The sequence below is a fragment of the Somniosus microcephalus genome, chromosome 7 (assembly GCF_052327205.1).
Source record: "Somniosus microcephalus isolate GS21.2 chromosome 7, FLI_Smic_1.0, whole genome shotgun sequence".
NCBI classification, from domain to species: Eukaryota; Metazoa; Chordata; class Chondrichthyes; order Squaliformes; family Somniosidae; genus Somniosus; species Somniosus microcephalus.
In genome coordinates this window covers 98,672,105-98,696,424 of record NC_140993.1, presented here as the reverse complement: position 1 = coordinate 98,696,424, position 24,320 = coordinate 98,672,105, and the positions used below count along the sequence as shown (strand labels likewise).

At 47.5% G+C, this 24,320-nt stretch overlaps 1 protein-coding gene across 3 annotated transcripts in view; it reads right to left on the bottom strand.

Moving 5' to 3' along the window:
- Nucleotides 1-24,320, bottom strand: part of dlgap1a (discs, large (Drosophila) homolog-associated protein 1a) — a 1,322,085-nt gene that overhangs the window by 816,636 nt on the left and 481,129 nt on the right. For all 3 annotated transcript variants that reach the window (XM_085992777.1, XM_085992778.1, XM_085992779.1), the window contains exon 2: nt 23,590-23,699. The gene's annotated coding sequence lies outside the window, so the exon portion shown is untranslated. The remainder of the gene's footprint in view (nt 1-23,589; nt 23,700-24,320) is intronic.

The following is a 24,320-nucleotide window of genomic DNA, read 5'->3' as shown; positions in this document are numbered from 1 at the left end:
TTCTGCGCTCTGTGCAGCAGTCATCATGGCCTGACGCGCCCTCCGGGGAGACGGCTCCCGAACTTCCCTACCCCCTTGTGCTGCTGGAGGCCGCTGGTTCCTGCAACTGGTTCCTCCTCAGATCCAGCCCCCCCGCTCCCTTCCAGGGAAGCACTATCCCCAGTCTGCAGATGGGCTGGCTCGCTTGAGGGTGGGACGGATGGTCCGGCTTCCTCCTGCTCGTCGCCTCTGGAGTCAGTGTCCCTGGCAGCTTGATGGCCCGGCTCCCGAGCTAGTGATGCAGCATGTGAAAGCAGGGAAGTTGAAGAGTGGCTTTAGTGAAAGGACAGGGTGGCAGCAAGGGATGCAAGAGTGCTGCAATGCTCTGACATGGGTCCAGACTGAAAAAGCATGCTGGTGGGGGGAACAAGTGGAAGGAGAGAGTTCAAAAAGGTGATGACCTTACCATCGCTGTGCACAATGGGGTCGGCAGCTCCAGTGGTGACAGGACCACTCATCTGGCCTCCAACAATCTGGTGGACTCTTTCCTACAGGTCCGTGAGTTCCTGCAGCTGAGGAGGGCTCCCTCCAGTATGATTCTGTTCCCTCTGGTTCCTGGCCAGCTTGCCCTGCAGGAGAAAGGACGGGAAGTTCTGAAACATGCTGCCCTGAGTTGTCATCTCATGCTCCCCCATGGTGGATCAGCCCTTACGTTATGCCCTGAGATGTCATCTCATGCCCGCCCATGGTGGATCAGCCCTTACAGTATGCCCTGACTTGAATGTGCGTGTGCGTTCCCAGAAAGGGCCATGGGTGCTGGCTGACAGATGGCCATTGGGGCATCGCGCACCCTCTGGCCATAAAGTCAGGTGCAGATGGAGGGATGAAGAAGATTGCCGGAACACCACTCACCCTAACGACCCGAGTGAGGTCGTTGAATTTCTTCCTGCATTGCACAGGGCTCCTGGTCACCACGCTGTTGGAGTTGACCTTTTGAGAAACTTCCCTCCAAGCTCTGCGGTATTCCTTCTGATTAGGCCTCCTGCCATTGTCAGGGTACAGCACTGCTCACCGGCGCTGCACTGCGTCAACCAAAACATCCAATGCCCTTTCGGAAAACCGCTCCGCTCTCTGCCTCACCCTCTCCATCTGGTCAAAGTTTGTAACGCCTCAGATTGCACAGTGCCGATTTTGAGGCCTGCAGGGCGATGAGTCTGGCTGCTGAACCTAAATGACCCGCCCCTTTAAGAGCTGGCCGGCGCCAGCATGTCTCGTGGTCATCGATTATTGACAGCACCTGCGCTGCGCCCGTCCGCCCAGATATTGAGTAGCGCCACCAAGTTAGCGCCATAGGAGTCCCGTGCAGCGCCTGATTTAACGCCGCAATCACCTTCAGGGGCGCAGCAACCCAATATCGCTGGAGGTGGTGATAAGTTGCGCCTGGCAATAAAATTTGCGCATCGCCATTTTTAGCGCCCCGAGCGGGGCAATACCCAATTTCTCCCCCTTGGACTTTTAAAAAAAAGGACTGTTTTTGGTTTCTGTGAAGATAGCAGGAACTGTCTGTCTTTTGGGTTGCCATGGGACCAGTCTCAACACTGACGTCATGAAAGGCAGGGGCCTTTTCATTTTGAACTTGTGTGATTTGTGGAAAAACACCTTTTGTCCATGGAGCCGGGATGTCTGGATGGACAAAGAGGTTTGCAGGCCAAAAGTAACACCTCTGGACTCTTTCAATGAAGGAGCAGTTGTAGGATTTGCAAAATTGGATTTCATATTAATAAGGGTTAAATGGCAGAAGAGGCCGTGATTTTAAAGACTGTTTTTAAAAGAAGCCCAGAAAAAGGGGCATACAAAATGGCCGCCATACCATGTGATCAGCTCATTGGGACACTTTAAAATGGTTCCTGCGCAACCTCAGACAGCTATGTGGATTGAACCCTTAGTAAGTTCTGGAAGCCGTTTTATGAGAGAACGAAACCAGACCCACAGGCATGCATATGGATTAGATGCAGATCCATTCAAGATCTGCTTGGAGACAGGGGCCATCTAAATGTTGACCCAGACGAAAGAGGACAATATATATTCATGAGGACAACACCAAGGGCTCGGTAACGAGATCAGCAGGACATTCAAAACAATGAAAGCCATTTCCAACCAGAGATGGGCCTGTTACCAGCCGCTTAAAATGATTTTAAATATAATAACTGCCCCGCTGTGCTCAAAGCCCGCCAAAGTTAAAACAAAGACTAACCTGATTTTGGGCGGGAAGTGAGACCTCGGGAAGAAAGGTATATCTGGAGAGATTTTTCGGCAGTTAAAGACACAAGAAGCACGGAGTGCAGCACCCCGGACACGCAGCTTGAGGAGGAAGAAACAGCTTGGAAGAAGACGCTGGAGGAAGCTTGAATCGGCAAGCTTGAACAGTCACAAAGAGAGCCGAGAAAAAGGACAGTTTAAAATTGGACAGTCGTTGCAGCCCCAGCAGCCTGCCCAGCTTTTGAGCTGGGCAAAGAGGAGCTGGCTTGGAAAAAGATCAGCGGACTCTGCTCCACCGTTGGAGAAATCAGAAGGACAATTCTGACTGTATAAAGAGTCATTTCGGAACCAGCGTCCTGCCCCAAGGAAGACGACCATCGGGAGATCATCAATCATCCCCGGGCCGTAGTTGAAGGTAGAAGGGGCCACACCAGCCCAAGGCTCCTCTGACCAGGGTCGAGCCAACGATCCTCGACCCCGCCGACATCCAGGCCCGCCGGTGTCCAGCCGCCCCCGACCCCCACCTCAGGAGAGAGGTATGGCGCAGCTCGCAGGGGCTCCACGATCCACGTGGAGACGAGACGCCTGAAAGGACCAAACACAGACTCGTTTTCAAAACCTTGCACTTCCTAGTGGGATTGGTGAGCATGTTTCTGGCCCTTCACAATCAGATCTAGATAGGTTTAATAAGGGGGTGGATTTAAGGGTACAATTAACATGAGTTGTTGTCCCTCGATGTTCCGTGTGTTTCCTTATTTCATGATGATCTTTGTAGAATATGAGATGCCTGTATTTGCCTTAGTTAGTATAATGTCATTATGATTTGTTTGTGTTTGTTTTTCCCTCCCATGTACCGTACTCTTATCTGTGTTGCATTTGATTTGATCCATTTGCAATAAAATTTCATTTTGATTCATCAAACTTGGTCTACACGAGCTTTCTCTACATTGTAGTTCCTGCACCTAAGTCCAGAGTACAGAATCTAAGGGGCGAGTGGGTCGAACCACTCAAGGTTTACTGTGCAAGAGAGAGAGGCCTCGAGAGAGAGAAACCTCTGGGAAACCTCTCGAGGAACGAAGCCCCTTACACAGTCAAGAACTTAACAAACAGTTAGCACTTCGAGAATTGCTCATCTACAGTAATGGCCTATCATTGTTTTCATCAAGATGACCAATCCAGGACAGAGACGTCACCAGGAAGACCAACTAGCTTCTCTGCGACCATGGCAGAGGCTGGTGTTGGGAACAGTGAGCCCGGAGACCCAGTGAGTATTTAAACTCACTTTCGCGGGCTTTCTTTGCAGAGGCTGGTGTCGGGAGTAGTGAGCCCGGAGACCCAGTGAGTATTTAAACTCACTTTCGCGGGCTTTCTTTGCAGAGGCTGGTGTCGGGAGCAGTGAGACCGGGGACACAGTGAGTATTTAAACTCACTTTCGCGGGCTTTCTTTGCAGAGGCTGGTGTTGGGACGTGATGCGGGCAGGAGGGAGCAGCTGATTGGGTGAGTACGGCCAGGGAGTATTTATACTACTCTATAATTTGACAGTTAAGGTTCATGGGCCTAGAAATTCGGTGGGCTGCGCCACCAGTTAGCACCTAAAGAGGGCACTCAGTGCCTTTAGCGCCACTGGCCACGCCTCCCGCGATATTTAGCGGGGCGCTAATGGCGGCGTTAGCCTGTAGCGCTGCACCACCACCGATGACGTCATCGGTGTGTGCAGCACCCCGCTCCCACCCCGATCGCGATATTTGGTCGCGCCCCCCGCTGTAACGCCGGTCGCAAATCATGACTGCTTCACAGGGCCTACCTGTGGCGGTAGTGGCGCAAATTAAGGTGGAGGTGCGGGGCGGCCATTTTTTTCGGTGACCGCCTGCCAGCACCTCCTCGTGCCGCCGTCCCGGGCCTCCTGATCCCCCCCCCCCCCCAGGCAGTGCCGGCTGTGTCCCGAGAGCCCGGCACTTCTCCTCGGTGCCGGGCTCTTTTGCTGGCACTAGCGATCGGTCATCGCGCTGGTGCAGGCCCCTCCCCGTTAAGAAGGGGAGGAAGGCCTGCAGTACCGCAGCGCACCATGCCGCAGCGTGTGGCGCTGCGGCACGTTGTGCTGCGATATTCAGTTTCAGCGCCCCAAGAGGGACGCAGGGCGCCTCGAGCAGCGCCCCGCGTCCCTCTTGGGGTGCTCCAACTGAATTTCTGACGGGCGCAAGCGGCTCCGTTTGCAGCGTTAATTCTGGCACCCAGGTGAGCTTGCCGCCCCAAACTGGGCGCCACCGAATTTCTAGGCCATAGTTTATAAAGTTTATAACGTCTTAATTTTTTTGTGGTTATAGTTTCTAGTGCTAGTAACCACGGGTACTTGAGTATATCATTTAATTGTAGTGTAAATGGTGGTATTGATTTAATTTAAATTAATTGAAGGGTAAGCCATGGCAGGACAGCTCGGTGCCGTGGTATGCTCCTCCTGTACTATGTGGGAAATCAGGGACACTTCTTGTGTCTCTGACAACCATGTGTGCGGGAAGTGTATTCAGCTGCAGCTACTGGCAGACTGCATTGCGGTGCTGGAGCTGCGAATGGATACATACTAGAGCATTCGCGATGCTGAGGACATCATGGATAGCACGTTTAGGGAGTTGGTCACACCGCAGGTAAAGGCTGCACAGGCAGGAAGGGAATGGGTGACAGCTAGGCAGAGTAGTAGGTGCAGGCAGGTAGTGCAGGGGTCCCCTGTGGCCATCCCCCTCTCAAACAGGTATACCGCTTTGGATATTGTTGGGGGGGATGGCTTATCGGGGGAAGACAGCAGTAGCCAACTTTCTGGCACCGTGGATGGTTCTGTTGCACAGGACAGGAGGAAAAAGAATGGGAGAGCTATAGTAATAGGGGATTCTATTGTAAGGGGAATAGATAGGCGTTTCTGCGGCCACAAACGAGTCTCCAGGATGGTATGTTGCCTCCCTGGTGCAAGGGTCAAGGATGTCTCAGAGCGGCTGCAGAGCATTCTGGAGGGGGAGGGTGAGCAGCCAGTTGTCATGGTGCATATAGGTACCAACGATATAGGTAAAAACCGGGATGAGGTCCTAAAAGCTGAATATAGGGAGTTAGGAGGTAAATTGAAAAATAGGACCTCAAAGGTAGTAATCTCAGGATTGCTACCAGTGCCACGTGCTAGTCAGAGTAGAAATAGAAGGATATTTCAGATGAATACGTAGCTAGAGGAATGGTGCAAGGGGGAGGGATTCAAATTCCTGGGACATTGGAACTGGTTCTGGGGGAGGTGGGACCAGTACAAACTGGATGGTTTCTACCTGGGCAGGACCGGGACCGATGTCCTAGGGGGAGTGTTTGCTAGTGCTGTTGGGGAGGGTTTAAACTAAAATCGCAGGGGGTTGGGAACCTGTGCAGGGAGACAGAGGAATAGGAAACAAGGATAGAAGCAAAAGACAGGAAGGAGAAAAGCAAAAGTGGCAGGCAGAGAAGTCAAGGGTTTAAATCAAACATGGCCACAGTAAATAATAGTTCTAAAAGGTCTAAGAGTGTTAAAAAAACAAGCCTGAATTCTTTGTGTCTTAATGCGAGGAGCATTCGTAATAAGGTGGATGAATTAGCTGCGCAAATAGATGTAAATGGATATGATATGATTGGGATTACAGAAACATGGCTCCAGGGTGAACAAGGCTGGGAACTCAACATCCAGGGGTATTCAATATTCAGGAAAGACAGGCAAAAAGGAAAAGGTGGTGGGGTAGCATTGCTGGTTAAAGAGGAGATTAACACAATAGTAAGGAAAGATATTAGCTCTGATGATGTGGAATCTGTATGGGTAGAGCTGAGAAATACCAAGGGGCAGAAAACATTAGTGGGAGTTGTATACAGACCCCAAACAGTAATGCCGAGGTTGGGGATGACATTAAACGGGAAATTAGAGACACGTGCAATAAGGGCACAGCACTTATCATGGGTGACTTTAATCTACATATGGATTGGGCTAACCAAATTAGTATCAATACTGTGGAGGAGGAATTCCTGGAGTGTATACGGGATGGTTTCCTGGACCAATATGTCGAGGAACCAACTAGAGATCAGGCCATCTTAGACTGGGTATTATGTAATGAGAAAGGATTAATTAGCAATCTTGTTGTACGAGGCCCCTTGGGGTGGAGCGATCATAATATGATAGAATTCTTCATTAAGATGGAGAGTGAAGTATTTGACTCAGAGACTAGTGTCCTGAATTTAAATAAAGTAAACTATGATGGTATGAGGTGCGAGTTGGGTAGGATGGATTGGGGAATGTTACTTAAAGGGTTGACGGTGGATAGGCAATGGTAAACATTTAAAGATCGCATGGATGACCTACAGAATTTGTTCATCCCTGATTGGCATAAAAATAAAACAAAAAAGGTGACTCAACCGTGGCTAACAAGGGAAATTAGGGATAGCATAAGATCCAAGGAGAGGACATATAAATTGGCCAGAAAAAGCAGCAAACCTGAGGATTGGGAGCAGTTTAGGATTCAGCAAAGGAGGACAAAGGGATTAATTAAGAGGGAGAAAATAGAGTATGAGAGTACGCTTGCAGGGAACATAAAAACTGACTATAAAAGCTTCTATAGATATGTTAAGAGAAAAAGATTGGTGAAGTCAAGCGTAGGTCCCTTGCAGTCAGAATCAGGGGAATTTATAATAGGGAACAAAGAAATGGCTGACCAATTAAATACATACTTTGGTTCTGTCTTCACAAAGGAGGACACAAATAACCTCCCAGAGATGTCGGGGAACATAGGGTCTAATGAGAGGGAGGAACTGAATGAAATCAGTATTTGTAGGGAAATGGTGTTGGGGAAATTGACGGGATTGAAGGCCGATAAATCCCCAGGGCCTGATAATCTACATCCTAGGGTACTTAAGGAAGTGGCCCTAGAAATAGTTGATGCATTGCTGGTCATCTTCCAAAATTCGATAGATTCTGGAACAGTGCCCATGGATTGGAGGGTAGCTAATGTTACCCCACTATTCAAAAAAGGTGGTAGAGAGAAAATGGGGAATTATAGATCGGTAAGCCTGACATCGGTAGTGGGGAAAATGCTAGAGTCCATTATAAAAGATGTAATAGCAGAGCACTTGGAAAACAGTGACAGGGTCGGACAAAGTCAACATGGATTTACAGAAGGTAAATCGTGCTTGACTAACCTACTGGAATTTTTTGAGAATGTAACTGGTAGTATAGATAAGGGAGAACCAGTGGATGTGGTGTATTTCGATAAGGTCCCACATAAGAGATTAGCGTGTAAAGTTAAAGCACATCGGATTGGGGGCAAGGTACTGACTTGGATAGAGAACTGGTTGGCAGACAGGAAGCAAAGAGTTGGAATAAACGGGTCTTTTTCTGAGTGGCAGGCAGTGACTAGTGGGGTACCACAGGGATCGGTGCTAGGACCCCAGCTATTCACAATATATATTAATGATCTAGACGAGGGAACTAGATGTAATATCTCCAAGTTTGCAGACGACACAAAGCTGGGTGGGCGTGTGTGCTGTGAGGAGGATGCCGAGAAACTCCAGTATGATTTGGACAGGTTGGGTGATTGGGCAGATGTATGGCAGATGCAGTATAATGTGGATAAATGCAAGGTTATCCACTTGGGTGGCAAAAACAGGAAGGCAGATTATTATCTGAACGGCATTAGATTCGGAGAAGGGGAAGTGCAACGAGACCTGGGTGTCCTTGTGCACCAGTCGCTGAAGGTTAAGCATGCAGGTGCAGCAGGCGGTTAAGATGGCAAATGGTATGTTGGCCTTCGTAGCGAGAGGATTCGAGTACAGGAACAAGGATGTCTTGCTGCAGTTGTGCAGGGCCTTGGTGAGTCCACACCTTGAGTATTGTGTGCAGTTTTGGTCGCCTTATCTGAGGAAGGATGTTCTTGCCATGGAGGGAGTGCAGCGAAGATTCACCAGACTGATACCTGGGATGGCAGGAATGATGTATGAGAAGAGATTGGGTCGATTGGGCTTATACTCGCTGGAGTTTAGAAGAATTAGAGGGGATCTCATTGAAACTTATAAAATTCTAACAGGACTAGACAGACTAGATGCAGGAAGGATGTTCCCGATGGCGGGGGAGTCTAGAACCAGGGGTCACAGTCTAAAGATAAGGGGTAAGCCATTTAGGACAGAGATGAGGAGGAATTTCTTCCCCCAGAGAGTGGTGAACCTATGGAATTCTCTACCACAGAAGGCAGTTGAGGCCAATTCATTAAATATATTCAAGAAGGAGTTAGATATATTTCTTAAGGCTAAAGTAATCAAGGGATATGGGGAGAAGGCACTGACAGGGTACTGTTGGTCAGCCATGATCTCATTGAATGGCGGAGCAGGCTCGAGGGGCGGAATGGCCTACTCCTGCTCCTATCTTCTATGTTTCTATGTAACCAGGAATCGACGAGCCAGTTTTGTGTATTATACGGGGTATAAATATGCTGAACTTTGGGGATTCAGGGCTTTTCTGTAAAATCTGGAACGGGTTTCTCCGCGTAGCTACGCGACCGTCAACTCTCCAGGAACGCCCGAAGTGAGTGCCTCGACGTACCGCCTGAACGTAACTCTCTAGGCCTCATCGCATGCCTCTGTTAGACATGGTTTTTTCTCTGGCGTCGAACGGACCCGGGACCACGTGAATCAATGACAAGGGCTGGTAATTATATCCAGCATACACCTCTAGAAATCCCAGGACCGCCTGCATGTTTGGCTGCTGAGGAACTGCAAGTGTCCAATATGCAGGCTAACACATGTATGTGTGTGTGTGAGGAGGCTTCCAAGTGTGGGTTCTGACCAAACCGGGAGAGGGGTTTAGTTAGAAGGGTTTTTCCATTATCTAGGCTTAGATTCTGGGAAGTGGTTGGTTCGGCGTAACCAACAGGGTGGATATTTTAGTCTAAGGTTATAAGCTAGTGTCCACGGTCACCTACTCATTATGCCATAAGCGAGAGGAGTAGGGCTTGTCGTTTTGAGAGTGTAATAAAAGGAATTGATCTTTGACCAACCTGAACTGTTTCATTTCGTCTGAGTCAATTATAATCTATCCATAGTAACACCTTGGGTCCGAACTTGGGGGTTGTGGGGCTTGTAATTCGCGGTATAATTCGGAAGACCAACCGGGTGACATCTGGTTACGGCTGGGTTACACAGTAATCCCGCTGGGGACGCTGCGCATCGGGCATAGGAGAAGACCTATCTGGCCTTGGTCTCTCTCTCTGTGTGGGATTACCCGGTAATTGATGGGCTAGGCAGGGACTATTGGCAAATGCTCCTGCCGTCCAAGGGAAACAACCCAAACTGGGGAGTTTTTGATGCACGGGTCAATTCAAGGGAGAGTCATAGAAACACAGGGCACGCAAAAACACCCTACAGCTTCAAAGTCCAGAGGACATCGGCTAAGTGCATCTCAACTGTCAGAGCAGGGATCTGAGCAGCCTGCCTCTACTTCTGCTGAAGCACAGGGGTTGCACCACATAGGAGCGATAGGAAAAGGAAGATTAAAGATTTGTAGTTGCATACGGGTATGCACATGGATGTCTTAGACATTGTTATGCTATTAAGTTTCTGTTCTTTACTTGAAGCACGTAAGTATTATTCTTTTGCACTACTTTCCCGTCTTGCCCATTCTTGGTTGCTGGTTGGTAAGTGGCCTTTTAAGTTGTTTGATGATGAATGTGAAGACATGAATTGATGGCGACCAATGGGAGGATGTGAAAGGGATGGTTGGTTGTTTGCAGGGCTGCTTTGTGGCATTGGTGGGGGGGGGGTGCGAGAGTGGGGGGGGCAGTGGGAGTGAAAAAGTGGTTGTTGCATGTGGTTGTGAGATGGGTCCACTGGTGGAACCTAAGTGAACCTCGCAATAGTCCGGGCATCCCTGGCATCCTGGGCAGCAATGTGCACAGCTGCTGGTGCATTGCCCTCATCACCTTCCTCCTTCTCATTTACCTCCACCTCCTCCTTGGAATCCGCCGAAGATGATCTGCGCTCTGCGACTTGGTCCTCCTGCAGGACCAAACCTTGCTGCTGGGCATTGTTGTGCAGAGCGTAGTACAACACAACCATTCTAGAGACCCTGGCTGATGCGTACTGAAGGGCACCTCCAGATCTATCCGGGCACCTGAAGCGCATCTTCAGCATGCCGATGGCTTGTTCTCTGACACATCTGATGGTGATATGGAATTGATTGTACCGCTCTTGGGCCTCATTTCACATGTTTCTGAGAGGTATCATCAGCCACGTTTTAAGTGGATATCCCTTGTCTCCTAGCAGCCAGCCGGTAACTCTGCTTCCAGCTGCGAAGACGTCAGCGAGGTTAGTCTGCCGCAGGATGAAAGCGTCATGACACTTGCCCGGGAATCGTGCACATACCTGCATAAAGATCTTTTTGTTGTTGCACACTAGCTGTACATTCATGGAGTGGAAGCCCTTGTGGTTGACAAACACTCCTGTGTGATCTGTGAGTGCCCTGATTGCCACGTGTGTACAGTCAATGGCGCCTTGCACCAGTGGGAAGTCAGTAAGAGCTGCAAACCCGAGCTCCCACTCATTCTGACTGGCGTCATCGCAGCAAAGTTGATGGCCCTGGTGAACAAGCCATCGATCACCTGTCTTAAGCATTTGTCGGCCGCCGACTGCAAGATCCTGCAAATGTCTACAGCAGAGCCCTGGAAGGATCCAGAGGCAAAGACGTTGAGGGCGGTGGCGACTTTGAGAGCCACGGGTAAAGCATGGTCAGCAGGTCCAGCTGGCAGCTCCTGGCACACTGGTGTTGAGACATGTCGAGGAAGTTTATCCTCTGTTTGTAGACCCTGTGTGCTGGGGATGGCCTGCTGTGAGCTGCGCTCTCTGCTGGTGGGGCTACAGGTCTGTGACCAGCAGGCTTTTGCTGGTGCTGTTGCTGGTCATCGTGGTGCCCAACTGAGACAGCATAAGCGGCACCCATCCTGATCTGATAGATCAGAGCTCCAACATGCAGATGAAACCTCCAAAGTGTGTAAAGTAACCTCTCAGCAAAATGACTTTGAGAAAACCCTTTCCCATTAGCAGGTAAGAGAGCTGTGTGCTAAATACTTATTGGCATATTACCCTGGGATTGCTTCAGCCTCCTCAACTGCCACTGTGTACTCACCTTGCTTTCACTGGCAAGTTCCATGAAGCCCGGGAAACCTGTGGACCCGACATTAAGCACAAAAATCTAGTCAATATTGCTCTAATTGAGTGATTTACAAATGTTGATTGGCAACCTGCCTCTCCCAAGGGAGTTGCTTGTACACAGCCCAATGCACTCCAGTGAAATGCAGAAGTCGGCGGGTTGGAGCCAGCTTCCTGACTTGCTGACAGTTTTGCCGGTTTTAACTCCCCACCTGCACTCAAACCCAGCACTCATCCAAGTTTAAATTCCCCCATGGTGCCATAACCAGATATTGGATGTTGATTAGGATGTGGCACAGCAGTAGATGCAGCAGGTATAATAAGATAATCAAAAAGACAAGCAGTAATTGAGTTTCTGAAAGAGGAGTAGCAGATGTGGGAGGAAGAAGGGAAGGGAAGGTAGATTATTGATTTGTGCAAAAGACTGGAAATTGACAGTAGACCATAGGAATTAGATTCTTTTCCAGTGCAGATTAATTAGCTAGCACTAGCTTGTGGTTGGATATGATGCTATAGTCAGAACAGATAAACAGCTTGCACAGTGAAGCTGATGGTTCTGAGAGACAAGGTTAAGAAGGCACATAAAAAAAGCTGTATGACAGAAAGGGGCGAAGTGCAGAAACCTGGTGTGGAAGTGTGAGGTACACAGGGTGGGGCTGGGGTGTTGGGGGTTTATGGGAGCACAAGTGAGGAAATTTTTAAGAAGGTGAGGGAATGAGCGAAGCAAAGTCAGCAGTTTGATGAAGAAAACTAACACAGCAGCAGAGTGCATCAGGGTGAATTTCTACCAATCACAGGAGAAGGATTTCAGGGCAAGAATGAGTGTCCAGGGGCTCATGGGGATGGAAGCCAAGGCCCAACTAAGTCATCTGTCATTTTGAGTGATAGTGTTACAGGGGCTAAAACCTTGATCACAGAATCAAAGAATTTACAGCACAGAAGGAGGCAATTAACAGCACTGTGCTCCCTAGTTGGAGCACCCAGTAGCACCCCTCAGTGTCTGATTCTGCTGCTCAGGGTAGCTTTAGAGGCCGTGGTCACATGTGCGACTGAACAAATACTTTGGTTCTGTCTTCACGGTAGAGGACACAAATAACTTTTCAGAAATGCTAAGGAACCAAGGGTCTAGTGAGAAGGAGGAATTAAAGGAAATTAGTATTAGTAAAAAAATAGTGCTGGAGAAATTAATGGGATTGAAAGCTGATAAATCCTCAGGGCCTGATAATCTGCATCCCAGAGTACTAAAAGAGGTAGCCATGGAAATAGTGGATGCATTGGTTGTCATCTTCCAAAATTCTATAGAATATGGAACAGTTCATAAGAACATAACATAAGAACATAAAAAGTAGGAGCAGGAGTAGGCCATACGACCCCTCGGGCCTGCTCCGCCATTCAATAGGATCATGGCTGATCCGAACTTAGACTGCAGATTGGAGGGTGGCAAATGTAACCGCACTATTTAAAAAAGGAGGGAGAGAGAAAACAGAAATACAGACCGGTTAGCCTAACATCAGTAGTAGGGAAAATGCTAGAGTCTATTATAAAGGATGTGACAACAGGACACTTAGAAAATATCAATGGGATTAGACAGAGTCAACATGGATTTATGAAAGGGAAATCGTGTTTGACAAACCTACTGGAGTTTTTTTGAGGATGTAACTGGTAGAATAGATAGGGGAGAACCAGTGGATGTGGTGTATTTGGATTTTCAGAAACATAGAAGGTAGGAGCAGGAGTAGGCCATTCGGCCCCTCGAGCCTGCTCCGCCATTCAATGAGATCATGGCTGATCATCCCAATTCAGTATCCTGTCCCTACCATCTCTCCATATCCCTTGATCCCTTTAGCCGTAAGAAATATATCTAACTCCTTCTTGAATATATTTAATGAATTGGCCTCTACTGCCTTCTGTGGTAGAGAATTCCACAGGTTCACCACGCTCTGGGTGAAGAAATTCCTCCTCATCTCTGTCCTAAATGGCTTACACCTTATCCTTAGACTGTGACCTCTGGTTCTGGACTCCCCGGCCATCGGGAACATCCTTCCTGCATCTAGTCTGTCTAGTCCTGTTAGAATTCCTCAGATAAGGCGACCAAAACTGCACACAATACTCAAGATGTGGTCTCACCAAGGCCCTGTACAACTGCAGCAAGACATCCTTGTTCCTGTACTCGAACCCTCTCGCTACGAAGGCCAACATACCATTTGCCTTCTTAACCGCCTGCTGCACCTGCATGCTTACCTTCAGCGACTGGTGCACAAGGACACCCAGGTCTCGTTGCACTTCCCCTTCTCCCAATCTATTGCCATTCAGATAATCTGCCTTCCTGTTTTTGACACCAAAGTGGATAACCTCACATTTATCCACGTTATATTGCATCTGCCATGCTTCTGCCCAATCACCCAACCTGTCCAAATCATATTGGAGTTTCTCGGCATCCTCCTCACAGCACACACACCCATCCAGCTTTGTGTCGTCTGCAAACTTGGAGATATTACATCTAGTTCACTCGTCTAGATCATTAATATATATTGTGAATAGCTGGGGTCCTACGACCAATCCCTGCAGTACCCCACTAGTCACTGCCTGCCACTCGGAAAAAGACCCGTTTATTCCAACTCTTTGCTTTCTGTCTGCCAACCGGTTCTCTATCCAAGTCAGTACCTTGCCCCCAATCGCATGTGCCTTAACTTTACACGCTAATCTCTTATGTGGGACCTTATCGAAAGCCTTCTGAAAGTCCAAATACACCACATCCACTGGTTCTCCTTTATCTATTTTATCAGTTACACCCTCAAAAAATTCCAGTAGATTAGTCAAGCACGATTTACCTTTTGTAAATCCATGTTGACTTTGTCTGGTCCTGTCACTGTTTTCCAAGTGCTTTGCTATTACATCTTTTATAATGGACTCTAGCATTTTCCCCACTACCAATGTCAGGCTTACCAGTCTATAATTCCCCATTTTCTCTCTACCACCTTTTTTGAATAGTGGAGTAACATTAGCTACCCTCCAATCCATGGGTACTGTTCCAGAGCCTATTGAGTTCTGGAAGATGACGAGCAATGCATCTACTATTTCTAGGGCCACTTCCTTAAGTACCCTGGGATGTAGATTATCAGGCCCTGGGGATTTATCGGCCTTCAGTCCCATCAATTTTCCTAACACCATTTCCCTACAAATACTGATTTCTTTCAGTTCCTCCCTCTCATTAGACCCTATGCTCCCCAACATCTCTGGGAGGTTATTTGTGTCCTCCTTTGTGAAGACAGAACCAAAGTATGTATTTTATTGGTCTGCCATTTCTTTGTTCCCCATTATAAATTCCCCTGATTCTGACTGCAAGGGACCTATGCTTGACTTCACAGGGACCTACGTTTGACTTCTTTGATAAAGTCCCACATAAGAGGTTAGTGTGCAAAATTAAAGCACATGGGATTGGAGGTAATATACTGACATGGATTGAAGATTGGTTAACAGACAGGAAACAGAGAGTAGGAATAAATGGGTCTTTTTTGGGGTGGCAGGCGGTGACTAGTGGGGTACCACAGGGATCAGTGCTTGGGCCCCAGCTATTCACAATATATATCAATGATTTGGATGAGGGAACCAAATGTAATATTTCCACATTTGCAGACGGCACAAAACTAGGTGGGATTGTGAGTTGTGAGGAGGATGCAAAGAGGCTTCAAGGCGATTTAGACAAGTTGAGTGAGTGGGCAAATACATGTCAGATGCAGTATAATATGGATAAATGTGAAGTTATCCACTTCGGTAGGAAAAACAGAAAGGCAGAGCATTATTTAAATGGTGATAGATTGGGAAATGTTGGAAATGTTGACGTACAAAGGGACTTGGGTGTCCTTGTGCACCAGTCACCTGAAAGCAAATATGTAGCTGCAGCAAGCAGTTAGGAAGGCAAATGGTATTTTGGCCTTCATTGCAAGAGGATTTGAGTGCAGGAGTGAGGATGTCTTACTACAGTTATACAGGGCCTTGGTGAGACCACACCTGGAGTACTGTGTGCAGTTTTGATCTCCTTACCTATGAAAGGATATACTTGCCATAGAGGGAGTGCAGCGAAGGTTCACTAGACTGAATCCTGTGATGGCAGGACTGTCGTATGAGGAGAGATTGGGTCGACTAGGCCTGTATTCGATAGAGTTTAGAAGAATGAGAGGGGATCTCATTGAAACGTTAAAAATTCTGACAGGGCTAGACAGACTGGATGTCGGGAGGATGTTTCGCCTGGCTGGGGGGTCTAGAACGAGGGGTCACAGCCTCAGGATATGGGGTAGGACATTTAGGACTGAGATGAGAAGAAATGTCTTCACTCAGAGGGTGGTGAACCTGTGGAATTCTCTACCACAGACAGCTGTGCAGGCTAAGTCACTGAATATATTTAAGAAGGAGATAGATAGATTTCTAGATGCAAAAGGCATCTAGGGGTATGGGGAGAGAACGGGAATATGGTATTAAGATAGAGGATCAGCCATGATCATATTGAATGGTGGAGCAGGCTCGAAGGGCCGAATGGCCTATTCTGCTCCTATTTTTCTATGGATGGGTCTCCCCGGCTGACCAGTAGCAGAAGTCTGACCAATCATTTATTCACCAGGTTGCCAACACTTGAGGTCACAAAAGTGATCAGCTCATTTTCTTAACCATCTCAGGAGCTTGCTTCCCTGGTCAAGCAACCATAAATTTAAATCTGGAACCACTCCCAGAAATTGCTCTCTTAACATCAACTGGCAGTAACCTTTATAATTTTTACTTTCCCTATTTCCAAATAGCCCCAAGCTCTCCAACTAATTTTCTATAAAAAACATATGTAACTTTCTGCAGCTTCTTAAATCTCTGACCACTTCCTCGTATTGCTCTCCACCCATATCTCCCTTCCCCACACCCCAACCCTACTTCCTTCTGTGTCTGCCCCTGGAAAAAACTCACCCTCAACTCTCTTACAACTGCACTTACAAAATACCAACTGTCCAGCCTTTAGCCCTCCATTCGCCATGACATTTCTGCAGCTACCGATCTGCTCAACTACACCCTCACCACCACCTTTGATGCCCTAGTCCCTATTAAAACAATTACTCTCTCTCACCCTGGCTGTTCCCCCGGTACAGCCCTCATCTTCGCTCCCCTAAGTCCAAGGGACGCAGACTTAAACGGATATGGCGGACAACTGGTTTAGCCATTCACCGCCAGATCTGGCTGGACCACATAAAGCATTATCGGGTCCTACTCTCGTCTGTCAAAATTGCCCACTGTATCCAGAATCATTCTGGAATGCTAAGATAAACCCCAGCTTCTATTCTCCACTGAGCTTCTTAACCTTTAAGAAGAGGTCTAACCTTCTTAAACCCCTCTCCCCTGTCTCCTCCACACTCACCTCCAACAACAAGTATGAGGAGCTCATGGACTTCTTTGTCTCTAAGATTGAGACCATCCATTCAGCTGCCTCTGCCACTTCCCTTCCTTCCCCTAGACCACCGGGCTAAACTTCCTCTGAGGTTCCATCCTGCCCTAGACCTGATCTCACATCTTTCTCCAGTTTCTCTCCGATCTCCCCTCATAACCACTCCACGCTCATCTTGTCCACGAGACCCACTTCCTGCTCCCTTGACCCTGTTCCCACCAAACTGCTGACCACCCAACTTCATTTTCTGGCTCCCATGTTAGCTGACATTGTTAACAGTTTTCTCTCCTCAGGTACTGTCCCCCTCTCCCTCAAATCTGCCGTCATCACCCCGCTCCTCAAAAAACCAACCCTTGACCCCTCCGTCCTTGCAAACTACCGCCCCATCTCCAACCTCCCTTTCCTCTTCAAAGTCCTTGAACGTGTTGTTGCCTCCCAAATCCATGCCCATTTTCCCAGAACTCCATCTTTGAATCCCTCCAATCAGGTTTCTGCCCTTGCCACAGTACCAAAACGGCTCTCATCAAAGTTACAAATGACTGTGTGGCTGTTCATGGTTCCAACACCATCATCAAGTTTGCGGATGATACCACGGTAGTAGGCCAGATCACCAACAACGATGAGTCAGCCTACAGGGAGGAGGTCCAGCATCTTGTGAAGTGGTGCGCCGATAACAACCTGGCCCTAAACATCAAGAAAACCAAAGAAATCATTGTGGACTTCAGGAAGTCCAAAGGCGGAAGTCACACCCCCATCCACATCAATGGGGCTGTGGTGGAAAGGGTGGATAGCTTTAAGTTCCTCGGAGTCCACATCACGGAAGACCTCTCCTGGTCCCTCAATACCTCCTCTCTGGTGAAGAAGGCCCAGCAGTGCCTATATTTCCTAAGGAGGCTGAAGGGATGTAACCTGTCACCCCTGATCCTCTCTAACTTTTACCGCTGCACAATAGAGAGCATCCTGACAAACTGTATCACAGTATGGTATGGCAGCTGTAGCTACTATGACCGGAAAGCCCTGCAGCGGGTAGTCAAAACTGCCCAACGCATTACCGGCACCCGGCTACCGACCATAGAGCACATATACCAGAAACGCTGTTTACGGAGGTCACGGTCCATCATCAAAGACCCTACCCACCCCAGCCACAGTCTGTTCACCCTCCTGCCATCTGGGAGACGCTACAGATGCATTCACACCCATACAACCAGATTTAGGAACAGCTTCTTTCCCAGGGCTGTCATCCTACTGAACTCCACAAATAAACTCTAAAGCCTGCACATCTGCCAATGCACTTTATTATGGTTATGTTTATGTTAATGTATTACAAGCCAAATGTATGTTGAATGTTTAAATGTCTTAATCTAAATGTACACTCTCGGGAGCCGCAAGCCTACATTTCGTTGTACTGCACTTGTGCACTAACAATGACAATAAAAGTTGATTTGATTTGATTTGATTTGATATTCTCTGTGACTGTGACAAAGGTAAACTGTCCCTCTTTGTCCTTCTTGACTTGTCTGCAGCCTTTGATATGGTTGACCACTCTGTCCTTCTCCAATGCCTCTCCACCATCGTCCAGCTGGGTGGGACTGCACTTGCCTGGTTCCATTCTTATCTATCTAATCGTAGCCAGAGAATCACCTGCAATAGCTTCTCTTCCTGTTCCCACATCGTTATCTCTGGTGTCCCCCAAGGAACTATCTTTGGCCCCCTCCTATTTCTCATCTACATGCTGCCCCTTGGCAACATCATCCAAAAACACAGTGTCAGTTTCCACATGTACGCTGACGACACCCAGCTCTACCTCACTACCACTTCTCTCAACCCCTCCATGGTCTCTAAATTGTCAGACTGCTTGTCCCACATCCAGTTCTGGATGAGGAGAAATTTTCTCCAATTAAATATTGGGATGACCGAAGCCATTGTTTTCGATCCATGCCACAAACTCCGTTCCCTAGCCATTGGCTCCATCCCTCTCCCTAACATCTGTCTGAGGCTGAACCACACTGGTGGCAACCTTGATGTCATATTTGACCCTGAGATGAGCTTCCAACCACATATCCGCGGCATTACTAAGGCTGCCTATTTCCACATCCGTAACATCGCCCGTCTCCGCTCTTGTCTCAGCTCATCCACTGCTGAAACCCTTATCCATGCCTTTGTTACCTCTAGACTTGACTATTCCAATGCATTCCTGGCTGGCCTCCCTCATTCTACCCTACTTAAACTTGAGGTCATCCAAAACTCGGCTATCCGAGTCCTAACTCACACCAAATCCTGTTCACCCATTACCCCTGTGCTCGCTGACATACATTGGTTCCCGGTTAAGCAATGCCTGGATTTCCAAATTCTCATCCTTGTTTTCAAATCCCTCCATGGCCTCGTCCCTCCTTATCTCTGTAATCTCCTCCAGCCCCACAACACCCAGCCGAGATATCTGTGCTCCTCTAATTCTGCCCTCTTGAGCATGCCTGATTATAATCGCTCAACCACTGGTGGCCGTGCCTTCTGTTGACTAGGCCCTAAACTCTGGAACTCCCTCCCTAAACCTCTCCGCCTCAAGACCTCTCTTTCCTCCTTTAAGACGCTCCCTAAAAACTACCTCTTTGACCAAGCTTTTGGTCACCTGCCCTAATTTCTCCTTATGTGGCTTGGTATCAAATTTTTTGTCTTATAACACTTCTGTGGAGCGCCTTGGGACGTTTTACTACATTAAAGGTGCTGTATAAATACAAGTTGTTGTTGTTGTTATCATCTTCCCTTCTCTAAAAACTTGACTTGCTGTTGATACACCAGTTCAAAAGCACACTGTTGCTGCCTTTCCATTTCGTCTACCCTGTATATGTTTAGAGACTCTATGGGCTGGATTTTCATTCAGAAGTCGGGAAGGAGGCGGGACTACAACTTTCGGGTTTTAGACCCGCCTCCATCGAGATGCGGCCAATCCACGCGATTTTCCCTTGCTTGACCTTGTTGAGCCTGCCCAGTAGGCTCAGCAGGCCAATTAAGGGCCACCCAGCAACAGGTGACGTCACAGACTGAAATTTCATCTGTCAAGACGTGTTGACAGATGAAATATCAGTGTTTCACAGCTGTTTGAAGCTGTCAAACACTAACAGTCTTACTTCTAACCTGAGTCCTTCTACGCAGACTCAGTTAGAAATCACGCCGGCACTGAAAGCTGAAGGCTGTCACTTTTGACAGCTCGCGGCCATTCTGCTTTCTGTGCCAGCTGAATGATGGACTCCCGAAGCCTAGAGGAAGGAAGGCTGTTAAGGTAAGTACAGGTAATTTAAACTTCTTTACACACTTTAGACACACCAAACACACTTACCTTTGCACTCATGCACCCATCACTCGCCTGAACACCGACATCTCGACCCCTCCAAGTCCTTCAACCCGACGGCCCGCCTCCTCTAACCTGGCGTGGTTTGGAGCTGTCGGGAATCCCACACGACACCCTTCAAAATAGGGATTAGGCTAAAAACTGCCTGTTAACTACCTGTTAACAGGCAGTTAATTGGCACTAATCCCTTCCCGCCTCGGGTCAGCGGGTCCCAGTGCAGGGTGGGTACCCGCCTCCTTTGAAACTTACGTGGAGGCGGGTTTTGGGCGGGATGGTGTCGGGACCCCCGAATTTGGGATTTTTGGCTCCCGCATGCCTAAAAGCCCGCCTTATGGCACACTGAAAATCAACCCCTATGTATTGTTGCTGTATCTCCTTCCATTGTTTCTTTGCAGCCTCCAGTTTCAACAGCTCTAGTTGATGTGCATGGTCTTTTGCTTTTTCCTTAGCAGGTAAATAGGCTAATTTTAGCTCTCTGTCTACATCTTTCTGAGCCCTGGTAGACATTTTTATCTATTGTTATTTGCTAAGCCTCAATTTACTTTAAATTTGAAAACAAAAGTGTTATGTATCCTGTCTCCCTACAATGGCGTGTGCCTTTACCTGCCCAAATTGTAGGTAATTTATGGTGAACCCAGAAGTAGGAACAGGAAACACTCAGATGGTTATACCATGTGCCCTTGACTTCAGAAGGTGGTAGAATAAACAATTCACTAGACCATGGTTTAAGCTATAACCAGCAAAGGAATAAGTGACCAGAGGCAATGACACACTTATTCTTAACCCCTCCCCCATACAATTCTATGATTTACCCCTTCCCTGCATTCCGTCACTACTCCAGTTACCCTCTTGTTGAGGACAGTTTAAGTGAAGCCCATCCTATCTGCAAAGCTCCCTCTTGCCCCAGAACTCATCTCGATGGTTTAGAAATCTGAAACCCTCTCTTCTAAGCTATCTGACTAGTCAGGTGTTCATGAATCAAATCTGTTTTTCCCTAATTGGCCTAGGAACACAGGAACAGGAGTAGGCCATTTAGCCCTCGAGCCTGTTCCGCCATTCAATGAGATCATGGCTGATTTGCGACCTAACTCCATATACCCGCCTTTGCCCCATATCCCTGAATACCTTTAGTTAACAAAAATCTATCAATCTTAGATTTAAAATTAACAATTGATCTAACATCAATTGCCATTTGTGGAAGAGAGTTCCAAATATCTACCACCCTTTGTGTGTAGAATTGTTTCCACTCCTGAAAGGTCTGGTTCTAATTTTTAGACTATGCCCACTAGTCCTAGAATCTTCAACCAGCGGAAAGAGTTTCTCTCTATCTATCCTATCAGTTCCCCTTAATATCTTGAAAACTTTGATCAAATCACCCCTTAACCTTCTAAATTCCAGGGAATACAACCCTAGTTTGTGTAATCTCTCCTCATAATTTAACCCTTGGAGTCTAGGTATTATTCCGGTAAACCTACGCTGCACTCCCTCCAAGGCCAATATATCCTTCCTAAGGTGTGGTGCCCAGAACTGCTCACAGTACTTCAGGTGTGGTCTAACCAGGGCTTTGTATAGCTGAAGCATAACTTCTACCCCCCTTGGCACTGGGCGTAATCCTGAGATTACTATTCTGGAGGTCCTATTTTTTAATCTATGCCTAACTCCCCAAACTCTCTTTGCAAGACCTCCCTCCAGTTCCTCCTTATGTCATTGGTTTTGATGTTACCATAACTTCTAGCTGATCATCCTCACTTTCCAAAAGTTTCTTCACCCAGTCGGTTATGTTCCTTTACCCTGCCACCGAGAAGGCAACAGATCACATTTGCAGAAAAGACTATCTATCCCTCTAATGATAGAATCTCCTATTAGTCGCACTTGTTTTTTCTCAATGCTATTACTTCTCCCTGGTGCAGTGATGTTGTTAATGATTTCCCTCCTGTATCACCAGCCATGTCTGTGTCATAGGTAGTCAGCACCTATCAGACAACTTCGGATCCTAAGGGTTTTCTGCACGGCCTCTACCTGAGATCTCCTATCTCCCTCCCCAGCAGATGGTCACCTACTTCTCTTTCTCTGCCTAACTATTCCTCCCTACGTATGGGATGATTACCCCCTGCAACATGTGCTGTGGGGCACATGTGCTTCCCAAATAGTTTGGTGTCACCAATTGTTTCTCAAGTGAAGTCATTTTGAACTCGAGTGAATTCATCTGGGAACACTTCTTACACCACTGGTCCTGAAACACATTATGCAAGCTCCACAAAATACTGGTTTCCTCTGTCTGCTATACTAAATGGACTCAGAAACTCAAATACAGTAACAGGGTGGGAGAAGGCTCGTGTGGCGCATAAACACCAGAATGGACCAGTTGGGCCGAATGGCCTGTTTGTGTGCTGCAAATACTATGTAATACCACGGGGGGGGGGGGGGTTAACCACCAAAAACGGGTGGGAGGTTAAAAACTAAAAATCTGAAACAGGAACTCAACCTGCCTCGAACCTGCAAACCTCTGGTTTTAACAGTGACGGGACGAGGGGCAGGTGACCAATCCACTCGCAGGAGGTGGGTTGGTCATTTAAATATTTTAATGAGGCTGCATGCCTTCATTTTAACAGTGGTTCTATTTTTAACCACAGTTGGCTGGGATTCTTGTGCCTTTCGAAACCCAGCAGGTGAATGGAGGCAAGGGGGGTTGAATCCACAAGGTACGTACCTTTACAGCACTGCTTGCGGGCCAGGAGGAGTACGAGTGTTTCCTCCAGGCCCAACAAGCTCCCAGGAAACCACGACCTCTCTGCTCCCCCCCCACTCCATGATCGTACCCCTCCCCTGTGATCGGACCCCCATCTCTTCCACACCAACCCCTACTAGACCTACCTGCTTTCAGCCCAGCTCAGCTGCGGCCTTGTGTTGCAAGTTTTCCCGTCCTACAAGCAGCCAGCCTGTCAATCAGGCTTACTGTGGGTGGGAAACCTACAGAAAGAAATTAAAAGCAGTCCTGCAGTTAAGAACAGCACCCCTGCTCCCTCCCTGTCTCTGAGCTAATATCCAGCCCTACGTAACTGAATGCCATTTCAAGCAAACTACATTTCAGTGTTGAGCTCCAGTTTTAGGCCAAACTCCCTCTGCTCAATCAGCTGCCTTTTCACTCTGCTGGTCTCTTGCAAATTGATTTGCCTCTCACCTGTACAATCTCCATAAATTCACTCAAGCAATGAACGGAAACAACCAACTCAAACTCAGGTACCAATTTTAAACAGTCAAATCAATGAAAAATTGCATCCTGTCTCCACTACTTTCTTACTTAATAAATAGATAGCTTGTCAAGCAAATCAGCCTCATTTATATTTCCAAAATAAACCCCAGTTAACAGCTAACTTGTCAAAGCAATTTAATACTTACCCATTCACTCACTCCAGTTCAGGTTAAACTTCATCCATTCAGCTGCCTACCCACGCTGCTGGCTTCTAGCAATTCAACTGTGCTGATAATGCTTGGCAACAGCTGCTGATCTGTATCACAGGGAAAGTAACTGTTTGTATTATGTATGTCAGACAATCTTATTTAAATCACATTTTATACTATGGCTCTGCAATGGGAAAGTATCTCCTTCACTGCAATTAGAATAATGCTACAAACGATTCTAAACTATATAAAACCATATGGGTCAGCATTGACTCAGTAGCAGCACTCTTGCCTCTGAGTCAGAAGGTTGTGGATTCAAGCCCCATTCCAGAAACCTGAGTACATAATATAGGCTGACACTTCAGTGCAGTACTGAAGGTGTGCTGTACTGGCAGATGAGATTAAACCCCATCTGCCCTCTCAGGTGGATGTAAAATAAACCCATGGCACTATTCAAAGAAGTGCAGGGGAGTTCTCCCCGGTGTCCTGGCCAATATCAATCTCACTGCTGTTTGTGGGACCTTCGCTTGTGCAAATTGGCTGCGCATTTCTTACATTACAACATTGACTACACTTCAAAAGTACTTAATTGGCTGTAAAGCACTTTGCAGTCATGAAAGGTACGATAGAATTTTTAAAAATTCATTCACAGGATGTGGGCATCGCTGTCAAATCAGCATTTATTGCCCACGAGATGAGCCACCTTCGTGACCATTTCAGAGGGCAGG